This window comes from Elephas maximus, chromosome 1 (assembly GCF_024166365.1).
Source record: "Elephas maximus indicus isolate mEleMax1 chromosome 1, mEleMax1 primary haplotype, whole genome shotgun sequence".
Lineage (NCBI taxonomy): Eukaryota > Metazoa > Chordata > Mammalia > Proboscidea > Elephantidae > Elephas > Elephas maximus.
The window spans coordinates 188,962,560-188,976,189 of NC_064819.1; positions in this window are offsets into that span (position 1 = coordinate 188,962,560).

Genomic DNA, 13,630 nt, shown 5'->3' on the forward strand with positions numbered 1-13,630 from the left:
GATTTTTTGGAATAAGATGAGTTTTAATAAATTAAACAAATAATGCTAACTTCTTTAATACCCAGTATTAAAGAATAAAGACCTACGTTTGAAGAATTAAAGTGAAATAAATCTACATATCCAGATATTTCCAGAGGTTATATAAACCTTCATGAGTATAATAGTGAAAACTCTGTAAAAATAGTGTTTTCTTTTACTACAAACCATCAGGTTATTATTAATATAGTTAAACTAAAACAGAGACTTACCCACAAAAGAAAAGCCAGGCTATTTTAATGAAAACAATGGGAAGAAAGGAGATTATGTCTGAATTGCTGTGATTGTTAAAATTAAATAGTTACCATAACTATGTGTCTCCTTTGTGTTTGTGAAAACCCTCTGAATATGTGCTTTAATTTTTTGTGCAAAATTATTTAGACTAATAATTACATGATATTTCAGCATAATGCATTCTAGCTTTTAAACTGTAATAGTTGGAAAGGCCAAAGTTGCCTGGATGATGGAAAGCATCTGAAATATTAATAAACTCCAATGAAAAGAAAACTTTATATAGCTTGCTACTGTTTTTTCCAGACAGACATTTGTATATTAACACTGTTTATTCAGAAAAAAAATTTATAGAAAACATGTGGTTTTCATCTTTAGAATAAGGTTCATACTAATAGACTTCCAAATAGTTTTGGTAAAAGACCTAGATGATATCTAAGCTGGAATGGTAAAACTGAGAATTCTCATTCAATACCATAAGTTAGTTCCACATGCTGACATGAGATGATTGCCAAGAAATATTATTTAGTGAGAAAATAAACTCTGAGACCATATACATATAGCTTGCTTCAATTTATATTCAAACTACAACACAAGAGTTTGAATTTATATACCAGTGTGAAATGGAAACCAGTGTATTTCTCTCTTATTATCCATCTCTAGTGGAGGCCTCATTTCTATCTTCCCAGGCCCTGTGTATGTGTGTGTATACACACACACACACACACACACACACCAGAATGAATATATATATGTATATATCCATTCTGGTAGGTGTATTAAATAGATAAAAGGATAGATGGAGGAAAGGGGATTTTTGACTTCATTTTATATACATTTTTGTGTTGTTTGATTTTTTTATAATGAGCATATAGTCATGTATACTCTTTATATTATAAAATGGAAAGACATAAGAAAAAAAACTCTCTAAAATGGGCTATACGCTTAAAAAAATCCACCTATATTTTCCACCTCTCAGGTTTTTTGGGAAGTTGCCTTCCCCCTTCCGGTGTATGCTACCACCAGGACTTGTTTGAATAAAACGATATGAGCTTTGTGTATTAACATTGAAAATATTCAAGATATATATTGTATGTGAAAAAAGCAAGTTATTGGATAACATGGTGTTATCCTATAAAGAAAAAGAAAGCAAACTGTGTTGAGAGTGGTGTGGAAGAGAGGCTTCCACTATTTTCTTTACGTACTTCTGCATTGAAGTTTATATGCAAGTATATATTTATGTACTATTCATGTTATTTTAAAAAACACGATTTATTTGCAGAGAATTATGTGGTTGTTTCTTTCTGCTAAAAGATGAGTCATACCGAAAAGTTTGAAGAATTGTTTAAGACATATAAAGACATGCAATGATTCAACAGGAAAAATCTTCTTTCACTTTGCATTAAAAAAAAAAAGTTAGTGTCAAGTCTATTCCGACTCATGGCGACCTCATGTGTATCAGAGTAGAACGGTACTCCATAGGGTTTTCAGTGGCTGATTTTTTGAAAGTAGATCAGGCCTTTCTTTGGACGGGCCTCTGGGTGGACTCAAACCTTTAAACTTGCAGTTAGCAGTCAAGCATGTTAACCATTTGTACCACCCAAGGACTCCTAATGTTGCATAGGAATCTTTTTTTTTTTTAAATAATATTTTATTGTGTTTTTGGTGAAAATTTACACAGTAAATTAGGTTCCCATTCACAAGAATCTTAATATGAACTTTTTTGAAATCATTTTTGATACTTTTCTCAATTTTCCATTAAGTGATTTATTTCAATACTGTATTTTTTATACTCAATGTCTCTGAGTAGATTTTCCTAGCTTCTTGATGTTTATAATATTCTCCCTATCTTTGCTAGGGATATTATGCATATTTAAAATTCTTATTCAATCTAGTCCATTAATTTTGCTTTCTCATGGGAAGGTTGTTTGGGTTGTTGTCTTTCTTTCATAGAGTTTGCACTTGTACTTCTCAGATGTTTATTTTTTTTTTTTCCTTTTACTAATATATGTCTTCTTACACTTTTCTAGTATGACACTGGAAAATGGGGTTATATTACGATTTCTTCAGTAGTTGGCTCTCTCTCTAAATGTTAAGGTCCGTGAAAGCAAGGGATTTGTTTGTCTTTTTGGTTTACAGCTTGACCTATAACATGTAGTACAGTATTTAGACAATAGTTGAGACTTCACAAGTATTTTCAAAGGAAAAACTAAAAGGAACAAGGAAAGAGCAACATATCTATTTTTGTTAAACCAAAACCCACTGCTATTGAGTTGATTCTGACTTATTCCAACCTCATAGGGTTTCCAAGGCTGTAAATCTTTACAAGCAGACTGCCACATCTTTCTCCCACAGAGCAGCTGGTGAGTTTGAATTACTGACTTTTCGGTTAGCAGCAGAGCACTTTAGCCACGGTGCCACCAGGGCTCCTTATTTTTGTTAAAGTAGAATATGATATATATCAATCTATTCAAAAGCAATCTACTTTTGAATTATAGCCACATCTGTAATATATACACAAACGGTGGATCCACAGGCTGGCTTTACCTTGGATGGTAAATAACATTTGGCCTCCTCATTTGATTAATAGCTTAAGACAGGCAACAGAGAGATTAATTTTTCTGGGGAAAAAACATGTTACAGCATCAAATTAAGATTAATTCTGGATTGTCCACTAGAAATTATTAATAAAGCACTAGCTGTGTATAAAAATTATTACTAATGAATATGAGACTTTATAGAAAATTCAGGGTATACTGGATTTCTTAAAAGTCTGTGATTCTATGTGAGACATTTAGCTGGTGGCAGAGTGGTTAAGCATTCAGCTGCTAACCAAAGTGTCACTGGTTCAAATCCACCAGCGTCTCCTTGGGAACCCTATGGGGCAGTTCTACTCTGTCCCATAGGGTTGCTATGAGTCAGGATCAAGGCAATGCTTTTTTTTTTTCTTCTGAAAAAATGACCAAGAAGTCAGTAAAGGTTAAATAGAAGTAAATCAGTAAAGAAAATAGGAAATGATAGGCACGCTTCAAGAGTCTACTTCTAAACATTTTAATAGTTAAATAAGTTGTTCTTATCTGTTGTTAACGTATAAGCAAATTATGTGGAACATTATCTGCAAGTTCCCTAAATCAGGTAGATTCTAGGCATATTTTTCAGGTTCTCACATGCTAGTAGTTCATAAAACCTTTTAAATAGCATACTATGTTAGGATATAAAATGATGTTACAGCCTCAGATTATATTTTCCCCTGAGGCATCAGGATATGGTGTAAGTACTTGGTAGTTATCTTGTATGTTATCTTCTATTTAACCCAATTCTCCCTTTCTCGTAAAATAATTTAGTCTAGGAAACCGTGGTGGCTTAGTGGTGAAGAGCTGTGGCTGCTAACGCAAAGATCAGCAGTTTGAATCCACCAGACGCTCCTTGGAAACTCTATGGGACAGTTCTACTCTGTCCTATGGGGTCGCTATGAGTCAGAATTGGCTTGACCGTGATGAGTTTGGTTTTTTCTGTTTTTAGGAGACACGTGTAGCTATGAATGAACAAAACTTCTCCTGTCACTTTGAGAGAAGAGAACAAGTTCTTCTATTTTCCCTTCCTTGTTTGTTGTAGAGGGTTGAATAGTGCCCCTGCCCACCAAATCAAATCTACCTAGAACCTTAGAATGTGACTTTATTTGCAGTAGGATCTTTGTAGATGTAATTAGTTGAGATTGTGCTGGATAAGGGTGAGTCCTAAATCCAATAACAAAGTCCTATAAGAAGAGGAGAGATACAGGTATCCAGGCAGAGACAGACACAGGAAAGAAGGGCCTTTGAAGATGATGGCAGAAACTGGAGCAATGCAGCTACAAGTCAAGGAATGCCAAGGATGGCCGGGATTCCTGATAAACTAGGAAGAGGCAAAGAAGCATTCTTCCCTAGAGGCTTCAGAAGGAGCATGGCCTTGATGACATCTAGATTTCAAACTGTTAGCTTCTAGAACTCTGAGAGAATACACTTCTGTTGTATTAAGCCACCAAATTTGTGGTATTTTGTTATGGCAGCCCTTGGAAACTAATATATTTGTCCATCAACACACTTTCTTCTGCTGGGTTGTCATCTTCAGTTGTGATCTACAATTACAGGGTCAAGTTAGTTGCTTTAAAATGAATCAAACAAGAAACTTTTTATCTACAAAACCTTTGTTTTCTCTGTATTAATGTCTTTTACAATACAGTTTCTACTCAATTAGTTTTGTTCTTTTTGCTTGCTATTGGGCCATCTTTCTCTCCCTGATGTACAATGCTCCACAGTGGAAGTTATCAACTACCAATTAAGGGACTTCCAAGTTTTAGGAAGGAAAACAAAACAAAGCTTTCAGCAGGCAGGACTTATACTGATAACTGGAAAGCACTAAATTAAGACTAATACACATAACTTTGGAGTGTGACTCGGAGCCACAAACCATGAGTCATGGACTTTCATTGAGATAGGATCAACAATACACATGCAGGAACTCGGTGTATGCAAAAACAAGCTAAAAATGCATAAACAAGCCATGCACAGATTAGCAAGTTGCAAAGATGCATATCATGACTGGAACTATCATGTCAATAAAAGATAATATCACCTGTGAAGAAATCAATGTTTCAAGTGATCCAGAACAGTGTGCGCTGTAAAACAAAAGCTCAGTTTATTTTGACTTTGTCACTACGACGATGAATTTCCAGTTTGAGGAGGAATTTTTAGGCATTACTTTGTGGAACAAATAAGCCATAGACACTTGAAGATAAGTCATAAGGAGAAATGTAAAAGCGGGACACTCATGCCAAGTCATCTGTGCTCATGGGCTCATTCTCACTACCTTTCTTGTGGTTTAATTGGCCCAAGTTTATGATTATCAGACTCCAACCCTGTCCCTACTATTCTGTGTGTCCTGCCAGCCTTTTGAGATGAAACACTATTTTTCAGTTCCTCTGTTTGTCATGCTTTGGACTATATTGCTGGTTTCCACCCTTGGATCCATTTCCTGCCAAACCTGCTAAGCATGCTACTAGAAACTTAACTTACTCTAGAGTTTTTATTTTTATCTTGGTTTGCTGCTTGCCTGCCACCCCCTCTAACCTCCATCCCCTATCCATATGTATGCACACAAAAATTCTCCCATCCATTTTCCACCTATTTGAGGTGTTTTACCTCTTAACCAGGATCAGTGGTGGCTTTATTACAGGTCTTATCACACAGTCTGCTGGGTAGAAGCAATGACTGAAGGACATTAATTCTTAAGTAAGTGGGAAATAAATATGTGTTCAGTGAACTGGAAATGGTGAATATGGCAATTGGACATAGAGGTAAGCAAGATAATATTTTTTAAAGAGGAGAAAACCAGATAAATATTTGTCATTTGCTAATAAAGACAAATGTTTACATAAGGGAGATAATAAAACCACAGAAAAGATGGAACTAGAAAGTGAGAGAAGAACTTATGTTGTAGGAACACTGTTCTGAATTCTTGGTGGGAAAACACAGACTACAAGAAATATGTGGCCACTTTGAGCCCTGGTTTCTTCCTTCAGTGTATTATTATATTTATAAGCAGAGTTGACCCTAGGCAGTATAGGACAGTCTTGAAAAGAGCAGATTCTGAATTTAGACAAACCTGATTTCATATCCCAGATCTACGGGTTACTATTATGTGACTTTGGGCAAGTATAAGGCCTCTTTGGGCCTCTATAAGAGAGGCATAATGATTGTATCTACTATGAAAAAATTGTCTATCCTCACTCTCTCCCTCTCCCTCTATAACCCCCTCAAAAAAAAAATTTTTTTTTCAAGATTTTGGCCCCATCACACATTCTCAGGACGCTTCTTACTTGATATGTCAGCTGCATTTGGCACAGTCAATGCCTCCCTTATTCCAGTTATACTTTTTTTCTCTTGGCTTTGAGGATACCACACTCCCCTAATTTAACTCTCATGCCGTTGGTTGTTCCTTCTTTATTTCCCTTAGTGGTTTCTCCTTTCCTCCCAAAACTGTCAATGTTGAAGAGCCTCACATTTTAATTTTTTTCCTTCTTCTCCATCTACATCCCCTTGGAGATCTTAACCAGTCTCTTGGATTTAAATACCAACTATATGCTATTGACTCTCAAATTTATATCTTTAACCCAGACCTTTCTCCTGAAACTCAGACTTATATATACCAAATTGCCTACAGCAATCCTCCAGCTTAATGGTTAACGGACATCCAAAATAAAACTTACAGTCTTGTTCCTTCAAACTTCTTCACTTGCAGTCTTTCCTTACCGTTTGATAACAATGACTGGTCAAAAATTTTGGAGTCAAACTGTCTGCTTTTCCTGCCATATCCCACATGTAATCCATCAGCCAATACTGTTGGTTTTCCCTTCAAAACATAGCTGACTATTTCTTATCATTTTTTTGTGTGGTCCCATCCCAGTCCAAAACCCATCATCTTCACGTAGGTATTTCAATATTTTCCTAACTGGTTTGCCTTCTGAAATGTAAGTTAGATCATGCTGTCCTCTGCTTAAAGCCTTCTAATGGCTTCACATCTCACTCATAGTAAAAGTCAATTCTGACAAGGCCACTCTCCACCCCTCGTCCCTAGTACATCTCTGACCTCATCTTCTTACTTTATTTCCCATCTTGCTCACTCAGTTCCAACAACAATGAGCTCCCTGTGTTTCTTGAACATAACAAACCTGTTCCCATCTAGTGCCTTTTAACTGGCTGTTCATTCCACTAGGAATATTTTTTTCCTTTAGATATTCACATGGCTAACTTCCTTAACAGTTAAGACTTTGTTCAAGTGTACCTACTCAATGAGGCTTACTCCAACAATCTGATTTAAAATTGAAACCTGCCCTACCTCTGGTACCCTTGATCCTCCCCTTAAACAACTCTATTTTTCCATAGAACTCATCAACCACTAAAGAATCTACACAACTTGTTTTTCAGTATGATTACTGTTTATTATCTGACTTTGCTCACTAGAATGTAAGTTCCAATAGGAAAGAAATTTTTGTCTGTTCAGTTCTCTGTTGTATCCAAAGCACCTAGAACAGTGCCTGGCAAACAAATGACAGTCAATAATACCTGTTAATTTGAATAAATGAATACTATATCCATTTTTGAGGATTTAACAATCTGATCTGGACTTTACATTGTTATAGCTCTTGGCCCACATGGCTAAAAAAAATGATAGTAATAAGCAAATATGTAGGGTAAGAAAACTTTCACTCTCTCAGCCTTCCCATTCCCATTCCCTTTCACTCTAGATGTTGCTTAATTTTTCATTCTTAATCCCCAGATAACCAGACTCTATGGAAAGAATCCAGTAAAAACAATCTTTAAAACATGTGTATAAAATATACATTTTAAATACTTTGTGATTATTTGATAATGTATGTTATTTCCAAAAAACTTTCTCAGAGATGAAAGTAATCTTTAGATACAGGAATGTATCTTGAACTTGATTTTCATGCTTCAAAGAGCTGAGTAAAAAAAGTATACTGGGTACAGAGACACTTTTATGATACATCTGAAATCATATTATGTTGTTGTGGTTTCAAAACGATGACCTTTCAGTTAGCAACTGAGCGTTTAACCACTGTGCCGTCAGAGGTCTTTTGGAGAAATAGCCTGATGAAATTCAGTCCACTTTCATTAAGCAAGTCCATGGTTTGACATATTTCCTATGAAATAGAATAAATTTAGTTCTTTTTTCTTTTTTTCAAAATTCAGAAGAAATATTGGGAAGCAACTGATCCATAACATAAGGAACTCCTCTGTGAACAATTATCTTCACTATTTCGGCTATCCATTTCACTGAAAACTTAGCTATACAGATAGATTTTAGATGTAGCTTAAAATGATGGGTAAGAGAGGTTAACATTGTATAAGCCTATGGAGATCACTATATTAATAATTGTTCATTATTGAACAATTCTTGAGTTCTATTATATTACAAGACGTGTGTTAGGGAAGTTAAGATACAGTCCCTGGACTCAAGTAGCTACACAGAAAACTAAGATAAAATATAAAAGATGTCACAAATTAAATGTGCACTGGTGCTATATAAGCAAAGATGAAGTTTGCCACCTTCTGCTGGAGGGGCCAAAGAAGGTATTTTATATTTATATACAGTGAAAGCCGTGAGAGCTGGAACTCAACAAGGCTGCCTTGTTTTTCCCGATCTCTCAAGTTTTCCACATTTAACAGAGTACAGTCTTACCACTTTTCCGTCTTTCCTTTTAGTGGAAAATATTCGAGTTTCCCTTTTCTGACATGTTTCCACCTTACGCATGTTCCAGCTTTCTCAGGTTTTACAGTGTATATCTCTATTCCTATCTATATATATCTCACGTACAGAATATAGTGTGTGTGTAAAAGTGGCATTTTGTATCAGTGGGAGACATTGAATATTTTCCTAGGTATAAATGATATTGGGAATATTTGATATCTGTGATAAAAAAAAATTTTTTTATCTGAAAAAGGTCAAATCATACAGAATCCATACTTTACATCAAAACGAATACCTGATGTTTCAAAGTCTGAAATCTTAAATAAAAAAAAAAAAGCCATAACATAACCACAGCAAAACACCATAAAATACTGAATTTCAATTATTTAAAATGTAAGATTGCATTGCGTGTGAGGTTAATGAAATGACCAAAATAGCAAAAAGCCTTCATACCTACTAAGCCAAAAGTTCTGCAGATCTTACTGGGCTACCTACATCTCATCATTGTTCAGATTTGTCACCTCCTCGTGGCAAGCGTTCCTATCCACTTAAATATTGATGAATGTGATCGTTAAGGTTGACTGTCAACTTAGCTGGGCCATGATTCTCAGTGGTTTGGTGGTTTTGGCAGTCATATGATGCTGGGATTGCTTCCATGATGAGATTTGACATAATGTGATCACCTCCACGATGGGATCTCCTGTGAGAAGCCAGTCAGTTGAAAAGGCATTTCCTTGGGGGATGTGGCCTACATCTAATATAAATGGGCCCTCTGGCAAGACTTGTGGGCTTTTTCTCACTCTTGATCCTACAGCTGGCTCCTCTTGGTCTGGCCTCCAGTTCTTGTGACTTGAGCTAGCAGCTTACCTGTGGTCTTGCCTGCCAATCTTGGGATTCATCAGTCTTCACAACCTGTGAACAAGAACCCTGCTGTCTGACCTACTGATCTTGTGTTTGCCAGCCCCTGTGGCTATGTGAATCAGGAGATTCTTTTGGATCTCACGAACTTACCCCCTGTGAAGTAGTTACTAGGAGACCCATGGTCCTTCCTTATGTTGCCTATATCAACCCTAATATTGTTCAAACTGAATTACTGAAGTACTATCAATCTTTAATCCAGTATTCTAAAGAATATCTTTTATAAGTGAGAGAAGCTTTTGCTGAATAGGAACTAGACTCCTGGAGTCTGCCTAACGCTGTCCCAGGAGAATACGTATACTGAAAGAGACACCAGATAAAGCTCATTAGAACCTCATTGGAAAGGACCATACTTAGTCCACCTTACGAATCTATATGCAGCCAAATTAGAGGAAATAAAACCTTGGATTTATTTGTCACAATCAAAAAAGACTAAGACTCCTCTTTGGACCAGCCAACCCAGTGGAAAATTAAGTGACATTTAAACACTTTTTTGTGGCCATAAGCAAATGACATTTGAAGAAGACAGCTGACCCAAGACCCTGGCCTGAAAATGAGCTTCTTCATTTTGTTTCCTTTTTTTTTTTTTTTTTTTATCGTCATGCTTCCACTAATATGTTCCTATTCTGCGCTGTTGTTTATCCTCACCATTTTGACGGGTTTGATTGTTAGATATGTGGTGCATCCTAACCTCAAGCCAGGCTGGCCTTTCCTCTTAGGTCTCTCCACTACAGAAATCTGATTGGGTTGCTATGGATCTTTGAATGCAAGAAGAATGGAGAAATAATTCATTACTACAGGAAATCACTATACTAGATTTTCCATTGATAAATGGCCTCTTTACAGATCTGAACAAAAGCCAGGCCATAACTTTTAGTATTAGCACAACCGGTACTTTACTAAGTAAGGTTGCCCAAGAAAGGCTAGCTAAAAAATCTTCTAAACCCACAAACAGTACTTTTTGTATTAAAGGCCCTTATCAACAGCTGTGGGGCAGATTCATCTGGTCAACTCCCCAAATGGGGAAGCTAAATCAGGTTGCTTCCCTTTTGCTGGGAACAATCTAACTACCTATATGAATAACCCTGCCATCACTAGACCTATGGGATGGCTTCCAGTGTCTGAATGTGCGTCAATTATGACCTTTCGAGTTACTGACTGCTTCACCACAGACTGGCTAAGATGCTCAGGTGTCTGCTAACCCAAAAACCCAGTGCCGTCGAGTCGATTCGTATCTGCTGGATAGGTCCTAATGGCACATTTTTGTTATGTGGATCCAACTTTTGGCCCTGGCTTTCACCAGGTTAATTTGGAAGACACACTCTGGGCCTGAGCTGGACTTAAGGAAGTATTTTAACTAAACTTTACTTTACCAGCCAATGCACCCACATTTTGAGCTCGGTAGTCTCAATCAGTGTTTCACTGGCTCGATCATTTAACAGCAGTACTTGCACTTCAGTCCAGAATTGGGGATATTATGGCACATATAGAAATATTAACCAGATATATATGAACTGCCCTAAATGACAGTGCCCACGTACTTCATGAAATCAATACCAAAAAAGCAATAATGAGAAAAATAGTACACCAAAACAGAATGGCCCTTGACATTCTCACTGCAGCCCAAGGACGTACCGGTGCCATAATAAAATCTGATTGCTGTGTCTATATTCCTGACAATTTTGCTAAAATATTGCACTCTATGTTAATCATATGCAACTTGTGGTACCTCACCTTAATGATCCTGTTCCTTTCCTAACTGATTTATAAGTTATTGGCTTTCCTCTTGGGGTGGATGGTGGAAAAAATTGCTACTTTATTTTAGAATCTTTGTATTCCTCATTGTTTCTACTATTGCGGTTAGAAAATGCTATTTTGCTTTAGTTCAACACATTTTGCTCACGAGATGCTGTACTTCAAAGTCATTTGACCCTTCATGTAAAACCATGCTGACTTCACAGGCTTTCACCAAATATCATGCTGTTTAATCACCTCTCTTTTGTCTCCTAAGTATGTTTCGTCTTGACTTCTATCATTCTGTCCTGACTGAGAAATGCTCCTTGAACGTGGCCTTATATGTTTAGATGTTCCCCATAAAACCTGTTCACCCTGAAGATGAGGCCTATAGTTTGTCAAGGTAAAGAAAACCCCTATGTATAAAGACCCCTCCCTCCACTTGAATGAGAGTGCTTTGTATTTTACTTAGTGCTGCCGAGCTTGAGCTGTATTATTTCTCAATAAAACTCATTTCCTTTCACTCCTAACAGAATGTGGGATTTTATTCATTAACAGGGGGTTAGCATGAGAATGATAACACCAGAAAATTACACAATGTAACATTCTATGTAGTATATATTACTAATGATAAGATGTAAAAAAAAAGGACAGTTGTAAGCGTAGTTTGTCATAATTTGAATATGTCATAAATTGGAAACTACCTGTAGTTCAAAATGAAAGTTGATGGAATATACACTAGGTCCCTACAACTTGCAGTAGAGAGAGATTTGGATGGAGACTGGACAGATCTTAGTGACGTGACTGAGAAGGAGGATTCCAAATTCCCTGATTTTTTGATCTGCTAACTGACACGGGGAAAGAGGAAGAAAAAGATTGGAGGGAGTAGAGAAAATGCAACAACTTAGAATTTTTGAAGAGCTTGTCAGACATTATATGGATCTATCCAGAAGACAAAGGAAGCACAAGCTTGCAGCTTGAGCAAAGGTTTGGGACAGAAAACAGAGATTTTAGACATGTCAAGCTTATGTGTGGTAGTTGAAGCCCTGGGTCCTAGACTTGTTGGGGGTTGAACATAGATGCCCATGGAGGATGCTGAGAAAAAGAAGAAAATGTGAGCAGCATTTAAGAGCTGGTTAGAGAAGGAAGTGCCAGTTAAAGCCACTCATTCTTTTATGCCAACCAGCTTAGAAATTCCTCAAAGACAGAACTATATCTTTTACTTCCTTCGTACCCACTTTCTAAGACATTAGTGCAGTGCACATGAGTGTTTAATAATTTCTTGGTGAGTTAATGACCTAGTGGCATGCATAAGAATCAGCCTTTTGCCTATTAGTGAGATCTTTGAAGTCTAGATGAAAGGCTTAGAGCCTAGTACCAAACACTAATACTATTATTAATGAATCAAAGGAAAAAAAGGAATATTAGAAACTGATCTTTTTGAGTTTTTTTCCCCCACTGTTAGAACTCAACCTAAAATAATCTAGTTAAAAAAAAAAAAAAAAAAGCTATCCAGACATCAATTTCTTTTTAAGTTCACAGGCATTTTCTAAGTGGTCTAAAGATTACGTTTCTATAGATATTTTATTCTTTTTTGCCTGGCTTTTTGGGAAACCCTGGTGACATAGTGGTTAAGTGCTACGGCTGCTAACCAAAGCGATGGCAGTTTGAATCCGCCAGGTGCTCCTTGGAAACTCTATGGGGCAGTTCTATTCTGTCCTATAGGGTCCCTGTGAGTCGGAATCAACTCAACGGCACTGGGTCTTTTTGTTTGGTCTCACACTAGAACATTAGTCCTAATCAATTGTAAGACACTTAGAAAACATTTGACTTTCTTATATAGTACTATTCATGTGGCTCTTGCTTACTATTAATGATACTTCAAAAGTCATACTATAATCTATTAGTCACTTTTCTCAGAAAAAGACAGTCTTCTGACTCAACGACTCTCTAACCTACATGTAGCTTATTCTAGGAGCCAGACCTGCTTTCATTCAGTTGTAATAGTTGAATGGAAGGCAACACTCTTTGAAATTCTAAGTTGTAGCTATGTGACCACCACTTCATAAGATCATACAGTAAGCTAGAGTGAACAACAGACTGAAATTCTTCATATGCTGTTAAGTGAAAAGAAGAAAAACTAAAATCAATCACAGGAAACATTAGAAGCGGTTACTCATAGGGCAGCTGGATGACCTTCAAACCAAGAAGACTATGCAGATGTGTTGAAAGAGATGGGAGAAGCAAAGCATAATATTTATTGGATTCAGTGGCATCTTACAGGATTCAGGCTCATAGTTTCCTAAGTGACCCAGCTGCCATTGCACAATCAATGCTTTGAAGAACCTAGTTCCTTAAGACAAGTCCAAAGTACTAATGATGCTTTGCTGATCTAGGATATTAAAATACTTCTCAACTTACCAAAATACTCTCTAGACTGGTGTGTTTACCTGCTGGATTG